Here is a 26,872-nt window from a genome sequence, read left to right as displayed (position 1 = left end):
ATTATAAGTTCATAATAACAATACTAATTTTAAATATAAGCTATATTTAAAATAAGGTAAGCATAACTTACTTACAATGAGTTTTTTTTTTCTAGGAGCCAGGTTGTGCAGAGTCAGAACTTCATCGCTGAATCTTTCCAAGAAAGATTCTTGCATCGCTTCAGTGTTCACCTTACTATACTAAAAACTACAGAAAGAGAAGTCGAATCACGATGGACCAAAATTCTCGGAGGATAAGAATAAAAACATTATTGAATCAAGAGAATGGTGCAAGAAATATGATAGTGTAACGCCGTAAAATTTCAAACAAATTTTCACATTTTAAAAACAATTTAATTCACAGTATTATAAAACACATTGTTTCATATATTCAACATAAGTCAAAAATCCCAAGATCATAACATATAAATAAAACTTCGCGTGTGTGTGTACTGATCATGTCGACGCCTTCCCGCGATCCTCACTAGTACCTGAAACACATAACACAAAACACTGTAAGCACGAAGCTTAGCTAGTTCCCCAAAATACCACATATAACACATATTAGCCACTCAAGGCTATAACTCTGGTGGGCCCTTGGGCCCTAACTCTGTGGAACCCGTGGTCCTAGCTCTGTGGACCTTCCGGTCCTAACTCTGATATACTCACATCATGAATCACTTAGAAATAATGCAGCACAACACATAACATAGATAGCATACAAGATACTCTATCATATAACTCTGGTTACCTACTCAAGGTAAAGTATAGTGAGAAGACTCACCTCGGATGTCTAGGTAATATCTCGCTCACGTAAACACTGATCTAGCCTCTGCCTAAACACATAAACGATCGTCTCAATTAATAAAGGCTCTCCAGGCTAGACTAGATCCTCACATGTCCTCTAAGAAGGTTAAAAGACCATTTTACCCTTCAAACAGTCCACAAGTCCAATTGTTGACCAAACCCTAAAAGTCAACAAAAGTCGACGGTCAACCCTTTGACTAGACTCGCTGAGTGCACAATTGTGACTCGGCGAGTTCAGTCATGAACTCAAGTCCTCTAAATCCCTAATGACTCACCGAGTCACTTCCCCAACTCAGTGAGTCACCAACTGTGTGATTCATGGGGAAAAACTATCCTACTTGCCGAGTCTTTTCTTGGACTTGGCGAGTTCATGCCATGCTCAAACTCAAATGACCTCCTGAGGTCAGATCTATTCCTCTAATCCATAGATCTGACCTTCCCAAGCATGATAATTACGTAATGTTCAGATCTTGATGCTCATGCAAAGGCCCAAAGGCTCTATTTGGAGAAATAACCTCAAATATGACATCCTAAGCTCATGTCTCCTAATATCAATCATAAAAATCAAAGGGTTAAGGTCTTTGGACCTCTTTGGATCCAGATCCAAAGCCTCATCACAAGAAGGGACCAAATGTTCATCAAATCAAGCCTCTAAAGGGACTAGAAAACCCTAACTCCAAAGGTTAGCACCAAAACTGAAGAAGGATCGAATTTATACCTCAAATATGAAGTCCCTGGGCTCTAAAATCTACATAATAGCACCCTCTTCAGATCCTTCTTGCCTTGGTCACCTTCTTCTTGCAAGAACACCAACACAAGGATCAAAAATGGCCTCTCCTCCCTCACAAACGTTCTAGCTCTCTTAGGGTTTCTCTCAAGCGTCTGGTAGCCGCAACTGAAGGCTATAAGAGCCTTTAAATAGATCCCAAACCCGAGAAATTAGGGTTTCACGACTCGCTGAGTCCGGTCACCAATCTGGATAAAAACCCGCGGTCCTAGTCGGCGAGTCTAAGCATCAACTCGCCGAGTCCCTCCCCAAACTCAAAATAAAAGAATAAAATAATATACCTAGAAATCCGGATGTTACAATTCTCCCCCACTAGAATCAGACTTCGTCCTCAAAGTCTCATTCCACAAACAACTTTGGATGGTGCTCACGCATCTCTCGCTCCGGCTCCCAAGTCAGCTCGGACCGGCTCTGATGTTGCCACTGGACCTGCACCAGGGGCACTTCCTTGTTCCTCAGAACCTTGATCTTCCGATCCATAATTGCAACCAGTCTCTTAACGTAGTTCAGACTCGCATCCACCAGGATATCCTCTAACGGTACCACCGCCAACTCATCGACCACACACTTCCTCAACTGCGATACGTGGAAGGTGTCATGAATCTGACCTAAATCCGCAGGTAGCTCCAACCGGTATGCTACCCTGCCTACTCTTGCGATCACCGTGAATGGAGCAATATATTAGGGCGCTAACTTGCCCTTCTTCCTGAATCGGATCAATCCTTTCCAAGGAGATACCTTCATGAGAATAAAGTCACCAACTTGAAACTCAAGCTCCGAGCAATGCCTATCTGCGTAGCTCTTCTGACGACTCTGAGCCGTCAACAATCTCTGTCTGACCTGCTGAATCTGTTTAGTCGTCTGAAGCACTATCTCTGTGCTACCCATCACACGATGCCCGACCTCTCCCCAACAAATAGGGGTCCGACACCTCCTCCCATATAATAACTCGAAGGGAGGCATATCAATGCTCGACTGATGGCTGTTGTTATATGAAAACTCATCCAAAGGCATATATGTGTCCCAACTTCCCCCAAAGTCCAACACACATGCCCGACGCATATCCTCGAGCGTCTGAATTGTCCGCTCACTCTGATCGTCCGTATGTGGGTGGTATGCGGTACTAAAAATCAGCCTCGTACCCAACTCCTCATGGAATTTCTTCTAAAATCTAGAAGTGAAACGCACCTCTCGATCGGAAACAATCGAGACCGGAACTCTATGTCGCGATACCAACTCCCTTATATACAACTCCGCCAGCCTCTCAGGAGAAGAGCTCTCACTGATAGCAAGGAAGTGAGCGCTCTTCGTCAACCGATCAACGATCACCCAAATTGCATCGATGCCTCTCTTAGTCCTCAGAAATTTTGGTGATAAAATCCATAGAAATTTGTTCCCACTTCCACTTGGGAATCTCTAATGGCTGCAACTTTCCATGCGGACGCTGATGCTCAGTCTTGACTCTCGACAGGTTAAGCGCCTCTCTACAAACCATGTGACATCACTCTTCATACAAGGCCACCAATATTCTCTTTTCAGGTCCAAGTACATCTTAGTGGCCTCGGGATGGACCGAGAACCGTGATCTATGCGCTTCCTCCATCAGAATGGTTCATGCCCCACCCTCAAAGGGCACCCAAATCCGACCCTGAAAGGTCAAGAGCCCTCGACTGTCGGTGACAAACTCGGTCACCTGCCCGACTACCCGCTCTCTCTTGCGATTATCTGGTCTCCCGGCCTCAACCTGGGCATCTCGAATGGTGTCCAACACTGTCGTCATTACTGTCAATCTCATGCAAATGTCTAGTACCGGGGCTGAAACATCCCAAAAACACAGTTTGAAAATTTCGTTTAATTTAATGATAAAACCATAGTCAATAAACCTCATATAGAAATCATAAGCAATGTATCTCAAAATATTATAACAACTGTCAAACATATCAGAGTATAAACATCCCAGGCTGAACAGATGGTGTGTGCACTGCAATCTCCCCGAGCTCCTCTTTTGAAAACTGAGTACCTGAAACCAAAACTGAAAACCGTAAGCACAAAGCTTAGTGAGCTCCCCCAAACTACCACATACCATACAATAACATATAAACACATATTGGGCCTTGCCCACTGTATCGGAACGAAGCCCGAAAACTGCATCGGACCGGAGTCCGGAACTGACTGGGACCTTGTCCCCTGCATCGGACCAAAGTCCGGAACTAACTGCATCGGACCGAAGTCCGGAACTGACTGGGACCCTGTCCCCTGCATCGGACCAAGTCCGGAACTAACTGCATCGGACCGAAGTCTGGAACTGACTGGGACCCTGTCCCCTGCATCGGACCAAGTCCGGAACTAACTGCATCGGACCGAAGTCCGGAACTAACTGCATCGGACCGAAGTCCGGAACCGACTGGGACCTTGTCCCCTGCATCGGACCGAAGTCCGGAACTAACTGACTGAGCATAGCATAGCATAACATAGCAACTAGCATGAACACATATACTGCATACTACATCGGGCCGTAGCCCGGAACACATAACACATAACACATAAAACCTAGCGCACAAATCCTGTCTGAGCCACGAAGGCATCAAACATACTAGCTACTGCATCGGACCGAAGTCCGGAAACTACTGCTAACTGAACGGGCCGACATTGTGGCCTTAGACCCGTCCCTACTGGAAGGAAACTCACCTCACACTGCTGAAGTCCCGTAGACACAATCCCATACTGCTGAAGTCCCGCAGACTCCACCCCAGCTGCTGGCTGACAGATTCCCGAACTGTCAACACCAAATAACACCCAATTAATAATTGGGTTCTAACACACAACTAAAAATACATGCTTTGGGTAATTACTACATTACCCCTAGCTTGGCTTACCCAAGCCCAAGGCCCAATACATAGGCCCAAAGTCAACTAGGGATTAAAGTCCAACATATGGCCCAATTGATTAGTCCAGTCCAACATGTATCATTCTAGGGCCTAATATCATACAACCATCTAGGCCCCAACTATGGCCCATCTATGGCCTAATTTTCCAAATTGGGCCCAATCCTTCATATGGGCCTTACCCTAAAGCCCAACTAATTACTCTAGTCCATTTGATTATTCTCGGATGGCCCATACAAAGCCCAAGTGAAATTAGGGTTTACATCAAATGATAACTATGGTTAAGTGTTTCTTACTTAACCCACTAGGGACTTAACACACTAGGGACTTAATCAATTAAGGACTTAATCCATTAAGTCCATTATTGCTTAGATTAATTTCTGCCAAAGTTTATTATTTAATATTCCAAGTTATTACATAATTCTCGTGTGTCTCGATTAATTCCCCAAAATTAGGGTTTTGATGGCATTAAGGTTTCCAACCCAATTACTAGCCCATTTATTAATTTATTGGCCTTTTATGTCAATTAGGGCTTTATGGGCCTATTAATCCCACTAAAATATTATTAACCCATTAGGGTTTTATTTGGTCCAATAGAGTCCATTAAGCTTCATTAGGCCCATTAGAGGTCCTTTGAGCCCATTAGGGTTTCACTAAGCCCAAACGAATCAATCACAAGAGGCAAAGCGCACCGCCACCCGACACGGCGGCAGGAGGCGGCAGCCACCACCCTAAGGTGGTGGTTTTCAAGTTCTTTTCATTATTCCCCCTTTTTTTTTACAATTACAAGGTGAAATACCGAATTTATCCACGCACACATACACTAAAATACACACACTAATAACATAAACACACAATGGTGGTTCATGGCGGCAGCCACCACCTCACGGTGGTGGCAGTGGCGGCTCTTATGATTTTCGACTAGACTAAACACGCACTAACAGAAATACATGCACACACACACGCGCTATATGGTCAGAAAAGAACTCCAGCCACCCATCTGGTGGCTCACGGCGACAACAGCAACTGATCACGATGGCAGCGACGCCGGAAAATGGAAGGAGTGGCGGCAGGCGGCGGATTTTGCAGCGATAGCCACCACCTCACGGTGGTGGCAGCGGTTCTCCTAATTCCTGCGAGCAAGTAATGCACATACAACCCGAGTAGCTCCCTAAACGAACCTTTAAGGCAACAGATACGCATTTAGCCACCCACAAGGTGGCAGGATATTGCTAAAACGCCACTGATTGGTGACCAGCGGCGGTTATGGCCCCAACAACTAGAAAATGGAAGAAGGAGATGAGAGATAGTCTCACCGAGAGCATCCCAACTGCACACGACTTGCGTACGCCGGTCACAGCTCCGCCTTCATTCTTGGTGGAGCTTCTCTATCCGTTCACGACTTCACCGGAGGTAGCAGAGGAGATTATGGCGGCGGTTCTCATTAGGCCCATTAGAGGTCCTTTGAGCCCATTAGGGTTTCACTAAGCCCAAACGAATCAATCACAAGAGGCAAAGCGCACCACCACCCGACACGGCGGCAGGAGGCGGCAGCCACCACCCTAAGGTGGTGGTTTTCAAGTTCTTTTCATTATTCCCCCTTTTTTTTTACAATTACAAGGTGAAATACCGAATTTATCCACGCACACATACACTAAAATACACACACTAATAACATAAACACACACAGTGGTGGTTCATGGTGGCAGTGGCGGCTCTTATGATTTTCGGCTAGACTAAACACGCACTAACAGAAATACATGCACACACACACGCGCTATATGGTCACAAAACAACTCCAGCCACCCATCTGGTGGCTCACGGCGGCAACAGCAACTGATCACGATGGCAGCGACGCCGGAAAATGGAAGGAGTGGCGGCAGGCGGTGGATTTTGCAGCGATAGCCACCACCTCACGGTGGTGGCAGCGGTTCTCCTAATTCCTGCGAGCAAGTAATGCACATACAACCCGATTAGCTCCCTAAACGAACCTTTAAGGCAACAGATACGCATTTAGCCACCCACAAGGTGGCAGGATATCGCTAAAACGCCACTGATTGGTGACCAGCGGCGGTTAAGGCCCCAACAACTAGAAAATGGAAGAAGGAGATGAGAGATAGTCTCACCGAGAGCATCCCAACTGCACACGACTTGCGTACGCCGGTCACAGCTCCGCCTTCATTCTTGGTGGAGCTTCTCTATCCATTCACGACTTCACCGGAGGTAGCAGAGGAGATTATGGCGGCGGTTCTCAACGAAGCAGCGATGATCTCAGTGGCTCGCTCCGGTAACTACAACGGTAGCATCGCCGGTGGTGAAGAAGGAGAGTGATGGAGGCTGCAACTGTAACATGGAGTGAAGAAGATGGTGGCTGCCATTGTTTGCGCTAGGGTTGGGGTTACGGGACCCTAAATACCGCCTCCATTTATTTAGTTTGCCATAAGGACCATAACAGCCCCTCCCTACCCTTATTCTTTCAAAGCAACCCCAACTTCGGAAATTCCCTTCAAATTAAGTCCCATCTTTTACCAAACAATCCCCATCTTCTAAAATCTTTACAATTAGCTCCTCGAGACCATCCTTTCATACATAATCATTTGTTTTAGGGCTTCTATTCGCTTATTTATTTATTTATTTATTTATTTAATAAATAAACGGGGTTTTACAACTCTCCCCCACTTAAATTAGATTTCATCCTCGAAATCATTCCTTATCAATCCTTACTTACCAAGCCACTCTAATAACATAGTCATGTTCCTGGGCACACCCTAGTTTTACCGGGTTAGCTATGACCAAACCTCGCAAAGCCCTACAATCCGTAGATGAACGAAAATCTCGCAACTAGGTAACATTTACTCGATCTGAATCTGCTGTCTCGAGATGGTCTGAATCCCTGGCAGACCACCCATACTGAATCAATATCGTTGAATCCAATCCGTTTATCTCACAACTGACTACTCAACTTCTGATAGCATGTGGTTCCCACCATAAACCTAGTTAACAACCCCAATTACCTCTGCAAACCACTTACACTTAGCCAAGGCTCAGCTAATCTCGTTGTGAGTGACTTGTCACTCCCAAATTCTCTAGCTATTCCGCCCAAACTTGCAACCCTAAACACAAATACTAACATTGCCCATCGTCGAAGCAGTCCGAACATTGAACTGCCTGAAGCGGTATGCCGCCACATGGCTGCTTTCCAGAGTCTAACGAGACCTGCCTGATCTCAATTCGTTCACCAACCATCTGAAATACTGGGTTCCGGCTCAGCTGCGGAGCCAAAGAACTCCCACTTAGTCGCCTCACACGACTTCTGAACGAGATCCTTCTCTGGAACTAGTTGCCACTAGTTATCATGTCACTGTGGCTCTAACAACCTCCTGATCTAACCGATCGGGTCCATGCGTCGCATCTTGTCATCATTAAATCCAAGATTAAAAGTGATTGCTACCTGACCAATGGTAGCCTTACCTCACACGTCCTGAAGCAGTCCATTGCTTCTCTGATCTCATAACTGTAGTGACGTCCCTACAGTCTCATTACTGGCTTAACCAGATCTAATCCATTTGGGTAAATCCGAAATCCAATCAGTGGGTTTCCATATTCTCACTGCAACACCCGAACGGGCGGGAATTACTACGTTCCCGCGTTCAACAACGCGCTCATGCTGCTACCAGTCTGATAAAAGGTTGCGACTACGCTCGCGGACTGACAACTCTCTAGTACTATCTGGCTACTAGTGAATGCTACGGCTACCCCCGCAGACTTACAACACCACTTACTACTATCTGACTGCTAGTGAATGCTACGGCTACCCCCGCAGACTTACAACACCACTTACTACTATCTGACTGCTAGTGAATGCTACGGCTACCCCCGCAGACTTACAACACTCTACTACTATCTGACTACTAGTGAATGCTACGGCTACCCCCGCAGACTTACAACACTCTACTACTATCTGACCCGAGGACATCTTGACTATCCCTAGTCCCGCTAGTGATCCCTCATCCCGATTCCTCAAACCAGCCCTCAGTCTTTGAATTCTGCATCATCCCCGACATCTTATATCCTTGATATACTTAGCGCTTCGTCGAGGAATTCTCCGGCTTGGTTCCCAACCCAACTGTCTACTAATCCGGATACAAGAAGCTATTGTTGGGAAGTTTCCAACCTCCCAACTCCTGAATCTACGCAACCTGCATGCTGCCTCATACACTGGCTACTAATACAAAACATCTCTTGTTGCCCGCTCTCGGGTTCCTCATTCCACTCACTTGAGTCTTTACAGGTGGTCTTCAAATCCTGGATTCCTAACCAGTTTCTAACCATCTCCATTACATGAACCCACTGCTGGGAAAAGTTCTCGAACTCCCAATTCTGAACTTCTCAATCCATCCATCACTGTGCTACTACCACTTCTTCTCAGAGGCCGCGCAATCATTCTGAGTGACTCTTATCCATGTATACCTGGAGGGTCCTCCCCCACTTCAATCCTGCTTACCCCTTGCTGCTTCATATACAAAAGAGACCCCGACCTTTACTACCATCCCAAAATTTCTACTGGGGAGTCCAAGCCCACCGGGTAGGAACTTGACCATTCCATCCAAACCACTATCCGCTCCGAACTAGCGAAACGAACCAGATCTCTCCCTACCATGCTACAGTTACCGCACTCCCCTAACTACCAACCAATCATCCGAGGTATGCAAATGACATATGACATAAGCACAGGCAAGCCACTCCATAACACAACACTTGTACCACGATTGATGCAGAAACCATAGCAATATATCATAACGTAAGCTGACAAAACAAAGTTTCATACCTCCATTACTCAGTGCTGCTCGAATCCCTGCTAAAATCTACCGGAGAAACTCGGCTCCAAGCCGTAGGCACCCTTGCCCGGCCTTGACAACCACTGACGGTACTCGAAGTTCCAAGGGCAGGAGCTGGCGCCCGCCCTGCTGAATACAACTCGGACAGTGGGCCTTCTTGTGGCCCCTTGACTGCAATGGAAACACAACGGATCAAGTCTCTGGGCGATGGTAACAACACAGTCTCTGCTAAAATGACCAATCTGGCCGCACTTGAAACACCCAACATCGCCACCACTTCTACGCCTACACGCACCCATGTGCGTCCTTCCGCACTTCCCGCATCGACTGCGGCTCTGGTAGTTCCTCGTCCTCAAATCTGAACTCTTGGGCCTCTTACTCAAACCTGTGGCAACCTGTGTCTCATCCATTTTCCTCTTCCCTTCCGACTCCTTGCCCGACTCTCGCTCCTGCGTTACCCCAACGGCAATGTCTGTTGTCTGAACAACAGATGTCTAATCCTGAAGCCTCGCTATCAATCTATCAGTGATCCTCACAACCATGTTTGGCAGACCCTCGCGAATGGCTCGCGAAACTTCCTCAACTATCCAATCATACAATGGTTTCTCTTAGAGATAGAATGCCCCACTCACCCCTGCCTCCTGATAGCAGAACTAGAAATGGGATCTCCCTCCCTGATGGATCCGAGAACTCCATAAGACTCGGGGCCTAGACGAGCCCCAGTCTGTCCTGAAACTAACTCGGCCCCTATAGGCCTCAAGATGACTGTCCATAAACTCCACAATAGCCTCTCTAACTGAACCGGAAATCACTGGAGTCTGATCAATGATGTTGCGCATAATCTCTGCGGAAATGAAATCCCTCATCTGATCGTCAAGCTGTCCGGCTCTAAAGCCCAAGCCAGACCCCTCCCCTGAACCTGAACTACCAACTGATATCTCGCGCAACGTCGCCATGCTGAAAATATAACAATCCCTGACCAAATACATACTACTGCTGAGGGATCTCTCACATACTCTACTAGTTCCTTGGTTTCGCCTCGGCCCCTCTTGAATCAAGTACGGATCCTCTGCTTTCAGTAGTATGGGCCCCTACTACCTTCCACATCTATCTGTACTTTCCTCAAGAGTTACCTCAACTCCACCAAGTCCCCTTTACTCCTCTACTGATCTCTGCTACTCTCATCCTAGGCTTGCCCTAGGGAACCTCTGACTCTACTCAAACAGTCCTCAGCTGCTGAAGGCCTCCTTGTAATGCCAATTAGCCACCACCTGAATACCATCACATGTGATGAGGCTCGGATAATCCTTCGAGTAAAAGTCTCGTCCCTAAAACGGTTGGACTCAAACAAGAGTTGCGCAGTAGGGCCAAATCCAGCACTCTGAGATTATTCAACCCTGATCACATGTAATGTGACGTATTCACCTAATGGCTAACTCTCATCACTCAGAGTTCTACAAAGCACGAAGCAAGCAACATTCGGATAAGGGAAACATACTCAGGCAAAACTATTCTCATAACAAGAAACTGCACTAGCATACAATGCTAAGCTCATACTATCAGGCATAACCTACCCAGGCTATCCTACTACTGTCTACTCATTACTAGCATGAAATTCTTATCAAGCTGAAACACATAAAGCAGACACATAAGGCATCATCCTAGATCCTTAGTCCTACTCTAGCATGTTGTTCTACTGAAGCTGAAACTGAAACTGAACTGAACTGATACTGATACTGATACTGATACTGATAGTCATAACATAACTTGTATGGGTAAATTGGGAGTACTTACTTGAGCTCGGCTGATCGCATGCACACACCTCTATCTCGTTAAAAATTTCTTTCTTTCTAGGTGCTTTCAAAATTCTTTTTAGAAGACGTTTTCATTTTTAAATAATAAAAATCTTTTATTTCCCCTTAGTTTGAGTTCAGATACACCCGGAAGTGTATCCGAATCCCTCAAACCAGGGCTCTGATACCAACTTGAAACATCCCAAAAACACAGTCTGAAAATTTCGTTTAATTTAATGATAAAACCATAGTCAATAAACCTCATATAGAAATCATAAGCAATGTATCTCAAAATATTATAACAACTGTCAAACATATCAGAGTATAAACATCCCAGGCTGAACAGATGGTGTGTGCACTGCAATCTCCCTGAGCTCCTCTTTTGAAAACTGAGTACCTGAAACCAAAACTGAAAACCGTAAGCACAAAGCTTAGTGAGCTCCCCCAAACTACCACATACCATACAATAACATATAAACACATATTGGGCCTTGCCTACTGTATCGGAACGAAGCCCGGAAACTGCATCGGACCGGAGTCCGGAACTGACTAGGACCTTGTCCCCTGCATCGAACCAAAGTCCGGAACTAACTGCATCGGACCGAAGTCCGGAACTGACTGGGACCCTGTCCCCTGCATCGGACCAAGTCCGGAACTAACTGCATCGGACCGAAGTCCGGAACTGAATGGGACCCTGTCCCCTGCATCGGACCAAGTCCGGAACTAACTGCATCGGACCGAAGTCTGGAACTAACTGCATCGGACCGAAGTCCGGAACCGACTGGGACCTTGTCCCCTGCATCGGACCGAAGTCCGGAACTAACTGACTGAGCATAGCATAGCATAACATAGCAACTAGCATGAACACATATACTGCATACTACATCGGGCCGTAGCCCGGAACACATAACACATAACACATAAAACCTAGCACACAAATCCTGTCTGAGCCACGAAGGCATCAAACATACTAGCTACTGCATCGGACCGAAGTCCGGAAACTACTGCTAACTGAACGGGCCGACATTGTGGCCTTAGACCCGTCCCTACTGGAAGGAAACTCACCTCACACTGCTGAAGTCCCGTAGACACAATCCCATACTGCTGAAGTCCCGCAGACTCCACCCCAGCTGCTGGCTGACAGATTCCCGAACTGTCAACACCAAATAACACCCAATTAATAATTGGGTTCTAACACACAACTAAAAATACATGCTTTGGGTAATTACTACATTACCCCTAGCTTGGCTTACCCAAGCCCAAGGCCCAATCCATAGGCCTAAAGTCAACTAGGGATTAAAGTCAAACATATGGCCCAATTGATTAGTCCAGTCCAACATGTATCATTCTAGGGCCTAATATCATACAACCATCTAGGCCCCAACTATGGCCCATCTATGGCCTAATTTTCCAAATTGGGCCCAATCCTTCATATGGGCCTTACCCTAAAGCCCAACTAATTACTCTAGTCCATTTGATTATTCTCGGATGGCCCAATACAAAGCCCAAGTGAAATTAGGGTTTCACACCAAATGATAACTATGGTTAAGTGTTTCTTACTTAACCCACTAGGGACTTAACACACTAGGGACTTAATCAATTAAGGACTTAATCCATTAAGTCCATTATTGCTTAGATTAATTTCTGCCAAAGTTTATTATTTAATATTCCAAGTTATTACATAATTCTCGTGTGTCTCGATTAATTCCCCAAAATTAGGGTTTTGATGGCATTAAGGTTTCCAACCCAATTACTAGCCCATTTATTAATTTATTGGCCTTTTATGTCAATTAGGGCTTTATGGGCCTATTAATCCCACTAAAATATTATTAACCCATTAGGGTTTTATTTGGTCCAATAGAGTCCATTAAGCTTCATTAGGCCCATTAGAGCTCCTTTGAGCCCATTAGGGTTTCACTAAGCCCAAACGAATCAATCACAAGAGGCAAAGCGCACCGCCACCCGACACGGCGGCAGGAGGCGGCAGCCACCACCCTAAGGTGGTGGTTTTCAAGTTCTTTTCATTATCCCCCCCTTTTTTTTACAATTACAAGGTGAAATACCGAATTTATCCACGCACACATACACTAAAATACACACACTAATAACATAAACACACAGTGGTGGTTCATGGCGGCAGCCACCACCTCACGGTGGTGGCAGTGGCGGCTCTTATGATTTTCGGCTAGACTAAACACGCACTAACAGAAATACATGCACACACACACCCGCTATATGGTCACAAAACAACTCCAGCCACCCATCTGGTGGCTCACGGCGGCAACAGCAACTGATCACGATGGCAGCGACGCCGGAAAATGGAAGGAGTGGCGGCAGGCGGCAGATTTTGCAGTGATAGCCACCACCTCAAGGTGGTGGCAGCGGTTCTCCTAATTCCTGCGAGCAAGTAATGCACATACAACCCGATTAGCTCCCTAAACGAACCTTTAAGGCAACAGATACGCATTTAGCCACCCACAAGGTGGCAGGATATCGCTAAAACGCCACTGATTGGTGACCAGCGGCGGTTAAGGCCCCAACAACTAGAAAATGGAAGAAGGAGATGAGAGATAGTCTCACCGAGAGCATCCCAACTGCACACAACTTGCGTACGCCGGTCACAGCTCCGCCTTCATTCTTGGTGGAGCTTCTCTATCCGTTCACGACTTCACCGGAGGTAGCAGAGGAGATTATGGCGGCGGTTCTCAACGAAGCAGCGACGATCTCAGTGGCTCGCTCCGGTAACTACAACGGTAGCATCACCGGTGGTGAAGAAGGAGAGTGATGGAGGCTGCAACGATAACATGGAGTGAAGAAGATGGCGGCTGCCATTGTTTGCGCTAGGGTTGGGGTTACGGGACCCTAAATACCCACCTCCATTTATTTAGTTTGCCATAAGGACCATAACAGCCCCTCCCTACCCTTATTCTTTCAAAGCAACCCCAACTTCGGAAATTCCCTTCAAATTAAGTCCCATCTTTTACCAAACAATCCCCATCTTCTAAAATCTTTACAATTAGCTCCTCGAAACCATCCTTTCATACATAATCATTTGTTTTAGGGCTTTTATTCGCTTATTTATTTATTTATTTATTTAATAAATAAACGGGGTTTTACAGGGGCACTCTCCGCCCTACGACTCAGGGCATCGGCTACAACATTAGCCTTCCTCGGGTGGTACAGGGATCTCGCAGTCGTAATCCTTTACCACATCCAACCACCTTCTCTGGCGCATATTCAGGTTGGGCTGATCCATCAAGTACTTCAAAATCTTGTGGTTCGTGTGTATAGTACACCGGACCCCAAATAAATAGTGACACCAGATCTTGGGGCGAACACTATAGCCCCCAACTCTAGATCGTGGGTGGGATACCCTATCTCATGAGGCTTCAGTTGCCTTGATGCGTATGCGATCACATGCCCTCTCTGCATCAGCACCGTACCCAATCCCGATATCGACGTGTCACAATACACCACAAAATCCTCCATCCCCTCCGGAAGGGCTAACACCGGAGCTTCAAATAATCTCTGGTGAAGAGTCTCAAACGAGGTTTGCTGCTCCGGACCCCATGCAAAACCAACACCCTTCCAGGTCAACCTGGTGAGAGGCACGATAATCTTGCAGAAATCCCTGATGAATCTCCAATAGTAGCCGGCCAACCCTAGGAAACTCCTAATCTCGGTGGGGGATCTCGACACCTCCCAACTCATCATTGCCTCAATTTTGGCCGGATCGACCAATATCCCATTCTGGTTAACGAGGTGTCCTAGGAACTGAACCTCTCATAACCAGAAATCACACTTGGAGAATTTGGCATAAAGCCTCTCCGATCTCAGAACTCCGAGGATCTCCCTCAAATGCTCCTCATGCTGCCCCCTGGATTTTGAGTACACCAATATGTCGTCAATGAACACGATCACCGAACGATCCAACATCGGCCTGCTCACTCTCTTCATAAGATCCATGAATGCGGTTGGTGCATTGGTGAGCCCGAAAGGCATCACCACGAACTCGTAATGCCCATAACGAGTCCTAAATGTCGTCTTCTGAATATCCTCATCTCGCACTCTCACCTGATGACATCCATACCTCAAATAGATCTTGGAGAACCAAGACGCTGCCTGTAACTGGTCGAACAAATCGTCGATCCTCGGCAAGGGGTAACGGTTATTGACCGTCAACTTGTTCAACTCCCGGTAGTCAATACACATCCGGTGTCAACCATCCTTTTTCTTGACAAAATTGATCGGAGCTCCCCACGGCGAGCTGCTCGGCCAAATAAACCCCTTCCTCAGCAGCTCCTGAAGCTGCGAGGATAACTCCTGCATCTCTGGAGGCGCAAGCCGATAGAACACCTTGGCGATAGGTGCTGCCCCCAGAATTAAATCAATGCGGAACTCTACCTGGCTTGGGGAAAACATCCAAGAACTCGCGCACTATCGGTAACTCATCGACTGACCTCGGTCTCTCTGAATCAACTCTCGTATCCATCACGTAAGCCACAAACCCACTACAGTCCTGCTGTAGACTCTACCTCGCTCTAGCAGCCGAACAAAACGTTGAACCAGTACGGGTACCCTCACCATACACCGTAACAACTCCCCCACTAGGGTCTCGTATGGTCACCAGCTATCGCTCGCAGTCAATAACTGCTCCGAATCTGCTCAACCAATCCATGCCCATGATAACACAGACGTCCCCCATCGCAATCGGGACCAAATTAATAGGAAACGCAACGCCGAAGATCTCGAGTACAAATCCTCAAATCACCTCAGTGGCATAAACTGCTCTCTCATCAGCTATGGAAACTCTTAGAGGTCTGCCTCTTGACTAATAATGATGTGTTGACTAAAGGCTAAAGATACAAAAGACCGAATAGCACCCGAGTCAAATAACACCAAGGCAGGTACAGAATTCACAAGAAAAGTACCTACGCATCTCATAATATAAGCATAATATCTTAACATAAAAAATAGATAAATGAAAGTATACATACCAGCCACAATGTCGGGTGCTGCGCAGACCTCCTCCACGGTCAACTGGAAGGCTCTCCCTCGTGCCTTCGATGCCTCGTCCTTCACCGGTCGGCTCTCTGTAGCTCTGATAGTAGCAGGGGTAGATCCCTGAGATGCTCCCTGCGCTGACCCTCGCAACAGTGGACACTCGGCCTTCCGGTGTCCGGTCAGGTTGCAGTGGAAACAGACTGCAAACCCCTTAGGGTAATCCTTGGCCATATGCCCCTCTTTGCCACATTTGTAGCAAGACCCTGCTCTGCACACCCCGTCATGACTCTTGCTGCACTTACCATAAGTGTGACCCTTCTAGTTCCTTGTCCTCGAATTGGCGGGCTTGGCCCGCTTGGCTGCCGGCTGAGACTGTGCCGGTCGCCTGTCCCTCCCCTGAGACTTCGCCTCCTCTCTAGTCTGAGTCTCCAGCTCTATCTCCCTCTTCCGAGCATTTACCTAAAGCTCGGAAAATGTCCTGTATGACGAGTTCGCTGCAAACTCTCGTATATCCCTCCTCAAAACGCTCAGATATCGGCTCATACATGCCTGCTCGGAAGACACGTGCTCTGGGCAGAACATCGCCCTCTCATGGAACATCCTGGTAATCACTATAACAGACTTAGTACCCTGCTTGAGGGTCAAAAACTCTTGAGCCAAACGCTCCCTCTCCACCTGGGGAACATACTCCTCTCAGAACATAGCGGTGAACCTCTCCCAGGTCACTACAGCAAGCTCAGCAGGCGAATAGTGCACCGTCACAAACTTCCACCAATCCTTCGCTCCTAAGGGAAGCTGGTTCAGCACGAACCGAACCCTCAAATGCTCTGGACATGAGCATGTGAAGAAACACCCCTCAATGTCCGAAATCCACCTCATCGTCGCAATCGGATCCTGCGTCCCATCAAACTCTGGTGTTTTTGAGTTGCTGAACTCCCGGAATAGCAACGCATCACCACCCTACGGTCTAGCCATAGCTACAGCTGCAGTGGCTGCAGCAACAACAACATCATAAAGAGCATCATATCCCTCATCAAAAGTCTCTATCAGCGTGGTCTTGATAGACCAAAACATCTCTGGTATCTCTGCCCTAATGGCTGCAGCCACCTCCTCGTGAATGATCCTACGAATCTCCTCATCCCTAGCACTGCTGCTCTTTGGTGTAAGGCGTGTCCTGACCATGATGTCTCTGAAATACAACATAAGAAAATATCAGGGACTCGTTCGAGTATACTCACACTCAATAACTCTACCCTACTTGATCTCTTATGCTCCAAGGATTCTTACTTGGATTGTGCACCGCTCCGGTGTCTTCAGTAGTACAGGCCCAATACTATTGTCCACACCGCATTAGTATACACCCTAATTCCTCCTCCTAGGATCCCAGATTCCAAGTACTCTACTCTCACTAAGCATAGTCTACTCTCCAGCAGATCTCTCATAAGCCTCTCGCTGCTATCTACCTCCTCTCAAGCATCTCCTAGCAGCAACCCCTAGGCTAAGGCTTCACAAATCAGGCCACTCTAGTCCTAATAGAAATACCTAGCCTGCTCTAGCATGCAAAACATATCATATCGTCTCATAACATATAACATAAGGCTATTTTGGGAAATCATCGTTCGGGCGCTGGCTGATTGTACACACGACTCTACTCTACTCTTTTCAAATTCTTTTACTCTTTTAGAAAACTTTGTTTCACTTTTTTTTTGAAAAATATCTCTCAAACCCTCAGTTTGAGTTCAGATACGCCCGAAGGTGTACCCGAATCTCTCAAACCAAGGCTCTAATACCAACTTGTAACGCCGTAAAATTTCAAACAAATTTTCACATTTTAAAAACAATTTAATTCACAATCTTATAAAACACATTGTTCCATATATTCAACATAAGTCAAAAATCCCAAGATCATAACATATAAATAAAACTCCGCGTGTGTGTGTATTGATCATGCCGGCGCCTTCCCACGATCCTCACTAGTACCTGAAACACATAACACAAAACACTGTAAGCACGAAGCTTAGTGAGTTCCCCAAAATAACACATGTAACACATATTATCCACTCAAGGCTATAACTCGGGAGGGCCCTTGGGCCCTAACTCTGTGGACCCCCTGGTCCTAGCTCTGTGGACCTTCCGGTCCAAACTCTGATATACTAACAACATAAATCAGATAGAAATAATGTAGTGCAACACATCACATAGATAGCATACAAGATACTCTCACATAACTTTGGTAACCTACTCAAGGTAAAGTATAGTGAGAAGACTCACCTCGGATGTCTCGGTAATATCTCGCTCGCGTAAACACTGATCTAGCCTCTACCTAAACACATAAACGATCATCTCAATTAATAACGGCTCTCCAGGATAGACTAGATCCTTACATATCCTCTAAGAAGGCTAAAAGACCATTTTACCCTTCAAACAGTCCACAAGTCCAATTGTTGACCAAACCCTAAAAGTCAACAAAAGTCGACGGTCAACCCTTTGACCAGACTCGCCGAGTGCACAATTGTGACTTCGGCGAGTTCAGTCATGATGTAACATCCATAGTCCAAGAGTGCAAGTTCGGGGTTCAAAGTGTAAATTTGAAGGGCAACTCGGTGAGTCCATGGGTGGATTCGACGAGTAGGGTCGCGACTCAGGTCGCGTGTTAAGTGGCCAACTCGGCGAGTCCAAAGCTGGACTCAGTGAGTAGGCGTTGTGCAAAGAAAACCCTAATTTCAAGAGATGAGCTTTATATAAAGGAAATTATACCCTATCCCCAGCCTCCTTACCTTCCCTTGAAGTCCAATAAACCATAGAAGCGTGATTGTGAAGGATTTGAGTGCATTTGAGCCTTGGAGAAGAAAGTTGGAGGAAGATCTTGGAGAGTTAGGAGGCTTGGAGCAAGGGGCTTTGCTTAGATTCAAATTTCCTTGCTGTTGGGGGCTTCTCTTTGAGGTATTATCTCGTTTTTGGGCTGCTATTCATGTAGATTCATCATTTTTGGGTTGTATGGAAAGTTTGGCTTGTGGTATTTAGAGTTTGAAGGTTAGATCTGAGGTTGCTACCTCAGATCTGGAATGGAGAAGGTCTATAGGGCATTAAATTCCCTGTTATTGAGTGATTGGTGAAGCCATCTTGTCCCAAACCCTAGCCCTAGAGTGTAAAATGCTTAGATCTCTTTGGATTCACGTAAAGTTTGCCACTTTACATGATGGAAGGGTTGTAGAAGGGTAGATCTACATTTTGGATCAATTACATGGCCTGAAAGGCTTCTGTATGGGTTAAGAACAAGTGGTACTCGACGAGTCACAAGGGTGTACTCGGCGAGTTGCTTGAAGGCGGGCAAGAACTCGACGAGTTTGAAGAACAACTCTTCGAGTTGGTTGAAGAGAGCCTTGGACTCGGCGAATCTGTTCTTGTACTCGGCGAGTCTGTTCTTGAGGTCTTATCCTTTCCTGGATAAGCTACGAATCGGTGAGTCAAGGGATGACTCAGTGAGTTGGAAGGGGGTCCTTTTCAGTATTGGGGGACTCAGCGAGTCAGCGGGCTGACTCGGCAAGTAGAGTCAGCCAGAAGGTTGACTTTGACTTTGACTTTGACCAAGAGTTGACCAGTTGACTTCTAAGGGTATTTTGGTAATTGTTGGCTTTTTTTTGAGTTCAGTGTTGGTGCTAGCCAGTGGTGGAGATCGTGTCATTGGTCGGAGCATCTCAATCTTATCTTTCCAGTCAGCAGTTGCGAGGTGAGTTATCCTCACTATATCAACAGGATCTAAGGCACCAAGGCCAGCCCTTTATCGGATTGTAATCCGGGTATTGTTGTTATGTTGTTGTTTTACTATGTTTGCATCGTGGTAATTAGGATGGTATTCATTATAGACCTAGTTAAGGTCGGTATCCTTGTATATAAGATGATGCTAGGCTAGTGACCGGTTAGGTTGGTATCCTGCTTAGAGTATGTTGTGTTACGTGATCTACTAGATTGGTTTGATTCAATATGAATTGTTATATGATTGTATGTTTATGTGCACATGGTTGTTTGACTGGGGTTGGGTTGAGGCGGGACCTGCTTTGTGCTGTAGGCCAACATACCCAGGGCGGATCGATTATTCCGAAGGCCCAGCAAGCGGTCCGGATAGGCTGTAGGCCCCACGAGGGCGGACCAGACGTGCCGAGGCTCGGAGAGTGGACCAGGCTGACTGAAGGCCCGGTGTGGGCGAACCAGTCATACTGTAGACTCAGAGAGTGGACTAGGTGGATTGAAGGCCCGGTGCGGGCGGACCAACCACCATGCAGACTCGATGTATATGGCTAGACTCGGAGGGTGAACCAGGTGGACTGTCGGCCGGTGCGGCGGACCAGTCACACAGTAGACTCGATATGCATGGCTGTTATGTGATTCGATATGATATAGTATGTTATGTGTGTGTTATATGTGGTTGGTATTTTGGGGGTATCTCACTAAGCTTTCGGGCTTACAGTTGTGGTCTAATGTTTTTCAGGTTCTTCAAGAGACTGTGGCAAGGCAAAGGCGTGATCGTACCGCTCCTCGTGTTTGTGTTTATGATGTGGATCTGGGAATACTCTGATAACAAATGTATTGAAAACCTTTTTGTAATAACATTCTTAAAATGGGTTGTTTTTGAAAAGTTAAAAATTTGTTGAAATTTTCAGTCGTTACAAGTTGGTATCAGAGCCTTGGTTTGAGTGAATTGGAGGAACTTTCATGTGAATCCAGTCTCAAATCAGGGAGAGTTTTTAAAAGAGAATTTAAAATGGTTTTCAAATTAAGTAAAAGGAGGACACGGAGGTACGATCAGCCGGAGCCAGTAAGTAACCCCAAAATACCATGCATGATAATTGTTTTCGAGCTTTGATAGAACAGCATGCTAGTACTAGGCTAGGGATCTTCAGGATTTCATGATAATGTTGCCTGTTTTATGATGCTTGCTAGCCTAGGGTTTCCTTCTGTATGATATTTTCAGTGTTCCTCTAGGAGTGAGGATTGAGCGCTTGCTATGTATATTTGTGAGTACGGTGTTGTGGTAGTACTTCATACAAATTTGGGTAGGTGTGGAAGGTAGTATGGGCCCGTACTACTGAAAGCACGGGACCTATACGCGTATCAGGGAAACCATGACCTCTAGGGTTGGGTTGGGAGTTGGTTCCCGGGTTAGTGGGAAGTATCTGAGATTTTGTGATGTTTTTCAATATGGTTGCCACGAGGCATGCTGGGAGCGGATCCGAGTCGGGATCGAGAGAAGGAGAGGGAGGTCAGGGTGGGTCAGTAATGCCCGAGGTTATTGGTCAGATGAGCACAGGCGAGTTGGATGCCAGGATTCGAGAGATACTGCACGATGAGGTTGTTGCGTTGTTCCGGGCCGAGCTGCCAGAATTGTTTGGGTCGATCAAGACCACCATGGTTGAGTAGTTTGATGAGTGTTATGCGGCTCTCACAGAGACGGCTGTCGTGATAGCTACTGCGGCTGTAGCAGCGGAAGGGGGAGGAGTTGGTAGACGTTTCCAGTATCGGGACTTCGATAATACGAAGCCCCCTACCTTTGATGGAGTTCAGGACCCGATTGTTGCTATGAGATGGTTGTCAGACGTGGAAGGTTGTTTCTTCACGTGTTCATGCTCTGCTGATCAGAGGGTGAGGTGTGCTCTGAACCTAATGAGGCTTGGGGCGAAGGATTGGTAGAGATTGACCAAGGGGTCATACTCAGATACTCAGAGGGCTGCGGTTTCATGGGATCAGTTCCGAGAGATGTTTAGCACTCGTTATGTTCCGCGGGTTGAGAGGGAGAGATTGGCTCAGGAGTTCCTTGAGCTGAAGCAGGATTCGGAGTCAGTGACGGAGATCACCAGGATGTTCACTGATAGGGCGATGTTTTACCCTGAGTTTGCTTCGGAGCAGGCTCAGATGTCCCGATATCTGAGTATGCTCAAGAGGGATATCAGATAGTTCGTGTCTACGCAGAGGTGCAAGACCTTGTTAGAGTTACAAGAGGCCGCCAGGCGGCGTGAGTTGGAGCTTGAGTTGCAGTTATGAGAGCAGAGGCAGGCTCCGGTGTAGTCGCAGCCGACACCGAAACGGTCTAAGACCGTCGATTCTAGATTGGGAGATCAGAGCAGCCACACTTGTGGGAAGTGTAGGAAGGGTCACACCGGAGTTTGTCGGTCTGGTGGTGCATGCTGCAAGTGCGGAAGGGAGGGGCACTATGCAAGGGATTGTCAGCAGGCAGTCCCGAGTCGGGATTTGAGGATCTATTATCATTGTCATCAGGTTGGGCACTTGAGGGTCAACTGTCCACAGCTTACTGCAGGACCGGTGCAGGCTCCAGCACCGGCCACGTTGAGGATCACGGGTGGAGGTCAGGGTGGAGTGGAACCCCCAAGGGCTCAGGGTCGTGCTTTTCAGCTTACAGCGAAGGAGGTCAGGGCAGTACCGGATGCAGCTGCGGGTATGTTTTCTACTTGTTGTCTTATTATTTTATGATTATTGTGGAGTATTGTTTATCTGCTAGTCTCGTTGCGTGGTTTCCGGTATTGTATTCTTTGATTTTGAGGGTTATGGCATGGTTATGGGCTTAGTGTTAGAAATTTCGTTGGTTATCATTCATGAGGGTTATTCATGGGAATCGGGTGTTGGTCTGGATGTCGGGTATCATCTGCAGTCTGAGGAGTGGTTAGCTGAAGATCGAGTTTCTTTCAAGTCTGGGATGATCAGTGTTGATGTGTGATTTGAGAAGGTTGCTCGTGTTAGTGGGGTTCGGTTCGTGTGTAAGTGTTTGTGTCAGGAAGGTTTGTTGAGGAAGGTCGGCAATGGCGACCGGTGGTTGATAGTCAGTACTCTAAGTGGGGGAGAATTGGAGAATTCTCATGGGAAAATCGATGATTATGAATGGTCGTTTAGCTGCATGGGATTCAGTAGTGTCTCGGTCAGCCAAAGGCGTATCCTCGTATGAGTAAATGGCAGGCGTGCGGGGCGGGATACAGACCATTAGCGATTGATTGTGGAAGGCCTAGGATCGGGCCGGGGCTGAGTATATGGGATGGAGGTAGAGTTCGGAACCCCTAGAGGGCTAGAACAGTATGCATGGGAGGATTTTCGCGAAGGAGTAGTTCGGAATGTTGATTGCTAGTTGAGTGGTCCGGATAGACTGAAGGCCAGTAGGCGTACCAGTCAGGCCGAAGGCTCGGAGGACGGTCCAGCCAGACTGAAGGCCCTGGAGGGCGGTCCAGGTCTGCTGAAGGTTATGAGAGTGGTCCAGTTTGGCTGAAGGCCAGGTAAGGCGGTCTAGTCATGCTGAAGACTCTGCATGTGTCGTTAGATCGGTGCGAGGAAATGGATTGAGTATGTCGCGGTATGTTAGCGTTAGAAGGTCTGGCCCCGGATATTGATCATGATGGGAAGTTGAGCATGGACTTGAGAGTCTTCGCGAGTGGATTCAGAGTATGTATGGTGCATGGGATAGCGGTTATGACATAAGGAAATGGTGTAGTATTGGTGAGCACCGTGGCGCTTGTGGTAGTGTCAGGGCAGCCAAGTGGATCTCCTTGGTAAGGAAAAAGGAAAGGAATGTAGCTCCGAGAGGGAGTGTAAGTCATGGAAGTGAAATCAGTAGTGCGAAGTTATGACTGAAGTGTTTCAATTATGGTTAGGGCTATAAACGAACCAAACGAACATGAAAAAGGTCTTGTTCATGTTCATTCATTTAAGTTAGCCGAACAACAAATGAACACGAACGGATAAACGAACGAGATTTTCTTGTTCATGTTCGTTCGTTTAACAAATTACTTTGTTCATGTTCATTCATTTATGTTCGTGAACATGCTAAACGAACAAACATAAACGAACAAAGATAAAAAAACACAATTGAACATATATAAACATAAACGAACATATAACATAGCAATATAATAAAAAATAATTGAATATAGATGAATATAAATAAACTTAAATGAACGAACATAAACGAACGTAAACGAACATCATAAACGAACGTTCACGAACATAAATGAACGAACGGGACCATTGTTCATGTTCGTTCATTTAACTAAACGAATGATAATTTTTGTTCATGTTCGTTCATTTATTAAATAAACAAACATAAACGAACTTCCCGCCGAACAGTTCACGAATGGTTCGCCGAACGTTCAGTTCGTTTCCAACCCTAATTATGGTTATTGCGCAGTGTGTGCGGCGGTGATATGGAATCACATCCGGTTTGGATGTCTGCCGAGGTCACGGAAGGAAATTCCGAGGGTGTAAAGTCAAGAGGCTCGTAAGGGATGCAGGTATGGAGTTTTGGATTCCCAGCTTGATTTCGGTGAAGGAATTGTGTATGTAGTGGTAATTCATCATGGGGGATGTTTGGAGGTATTGTCAGTGTATCGGGTCTTCCAACCCGAGGGTGCTAGAGGTCGTTCAGCATGGGGTATAAGATTGCGGAGGGGAACTCATGAGAGATGCTATGAGATTAAGTGATGTATCATCCTGTCAGCATGGAGTGGGTAAAATTGAATTCAGACCGGGATTCTTGTGGTTCAGGGATTATCTCTAGCTCACATGAGTCAAATGATTGTTGTGAGTTGGAGCGAGCGAAGTATCAGGGAGTGGTACTCAGCGGTTAGGTGTGGTTATCAGAGGATGAGATCGATGTCCGGCTTGAAGCGGGGGTCAGAACACCGCAACAAAAGAGAAAGCTGGGTTCGGGTTTCGATGGCTGTGTTTTGAGGAATTTGGTCTGGTTAATGCCAAGAGGTGCATTGCGGAATTAGTTCTAGAGTTGTGTTTCCGCAAGCTTTGAGGACGAAGACTAATTTAAGTGGGGGAGAATTGTAACATCCCGAGTCCAGAAGTGCAACTTCGGGGTTCAAAGTGTAAATTTGAAAGGCAATTCGGTGAGTCCATGGGTGGACTCAACGAGTAGGGTCGCGACTCAAGTCGCGTGTTAAGTGGCCAACTCGGCGAGTCCAAAGCTGGACTCGGCGAGTAGGCGCCGTGCGAAGAAAACCCAAATTTTGGGAGATGAGCCCTATATAAAGGACATTATACCCTCTCCCCAGCCTCCTTACCTTCCCTTGAAGTCCAGAAAACCCTAGAAACGTGATTGTGAAGGATTTGAGTGCATTTGAGCCTTGGAGAAGAAAGTTGGAGGAAGATCTTGGAGAGTTAGGAGGCTTGGAGCAAGGGGCTTTGCTTAGATTCAGATTTCCTTACTGTTGGGGGCTTCTCTTTGAGGTATTATCTCGGTTTTGGGCGGCTATTCATGTAGATTCATCATTTTTGGGTTATATGGAAAGTTTGGCTTGTGGTATTTAGAGTTTGAAGGTTAGATCTAAAGTTGCTACCTCGGATCTGGAATGGAGAAGGTCTAGAGTGCATTAAAGTCCCTGTTATTGAGTGATTGGTGAGGCCATCTTCTCCCAAACCCTAGCCCTAGAGTGTAAAATGCCTAGATCTCTTTGGATTCACGTAAATTTTGCCACTGTACATGATGGAAGGGTTGTAGAAGGGTAGATCTACATTTTGGATCAATTGCATGGCCTGAAAGGCTTCTGTATGGGTTAAGAACAAGTGGTACTCGGCGAGTCACAAGGGTGTACTCGGCGAGTTACTTGAAGGCGGGCAAGAACTCGACGAGTTTGAAGAACAACTCGGCGAGTTGGTTGAAGAGAGCCTTGGACTCGGCGAATTTGTTCTTGGACTCGGCGAGTCTGTTCTTGAGGTCTTAGCCTTTCCTGGTTAAGCTAAGAATCGGTGAGTCAAGGGATGACTCAGTGAGTTGGAAGGGGGTCCTTTTCAGTATTGGGGGACTCGGCGAGTCAGCGGGCTGACTCAGAGAGTAGAGTCAGCCAGAAGGTTGACTTTGACTTTGACTTTGACCAAGAGTTGACCAGTTGACTTCTAAGGGCATTTTGGTAATTGTTGACTTTTGTTTGAGTTCAGTGTTGGTGCTAGCCAGTGTTGGAGATCGTGTTAGTGGTCGGAGCATCTCGATATTATCTTTCCAATCAGCATTTGCGAGGTGAGTTATCCTCACTATATCAACAGGGTCTAAGGCACCAAGGTCGGCCCTTTATCGGATTGTAATCTGGGTATTGTTGTTATGTTGCTGTTTTACTATGTTTGCATCCTGGTAGTTAGGATGGTATTCGTTAGAGACCTGGTTAAGGTCGGTGTCCTTGTATATAGGATGATGCTATGCTAGTGACCAGTTAGGTTGGTATCCTGCTTAGAGTATGTTGTGTTATGTGATCTGCTAGATCGGTTTGATTCAATATGAATTGTTATATGATTGTATGTTTGTGTTCACATGGTTGTTTGAATGGGGTTGGGTTGAGGCGAGACCTGCTTTGTGCTGTAGGCCAACATACCCAGGGCGGACCGGTTATTCCGAAGGCCCAGCGAGCGGTCCGGATAGGCTGTAGGCCCCACGAGGGCGGACCAAACGTGTCGAGGCTCGGAGAGTGGACCAGGCCGACTGAAGGCCCGATGCGGGGGACCAGTCATACTGTAGACTCAGAGAGTGGACTAGGTGGATTGAAGGCCCGGTGCGGGCGGACCAACCACCATGCAGACTCGATGTATATGGCTAGACTCGGAGGGTGAACCAGGTGGACTGTCGGCCGGTGCGGCAGACCAGTCACACAGTAGACCCGATATGCATGGTTGTTCTGTGATTCGATATGATATAGTATGTTATGTGTGTGGTATATGTGGTTGGTATTTTGGGGGTATCTCACTAAGCTTTCGGGCTTACAGTTGTGGTCTAATGTTTTTCAGG

This window comes from Lactuca saligna, chromosome 2, assembly GCF_052625555.1.
Source record: "Lactuca saligna cultivar CGN05327 chromosome 2, ASM5262555v1, whole genome shotgun sequence".
NCBI classification, from domain to species: domain Eukaryota; kingdom Viridiplantae; phylum Streptophyta; class Magnoliopsida; order Asterales; family Asteraceae; genus Lactuca; species Lactuca saligna.
The sequence above is the reverse complement of the archived record's forward strand: the minus strand, read 5'-3'. Positions refer to the sequence as shown.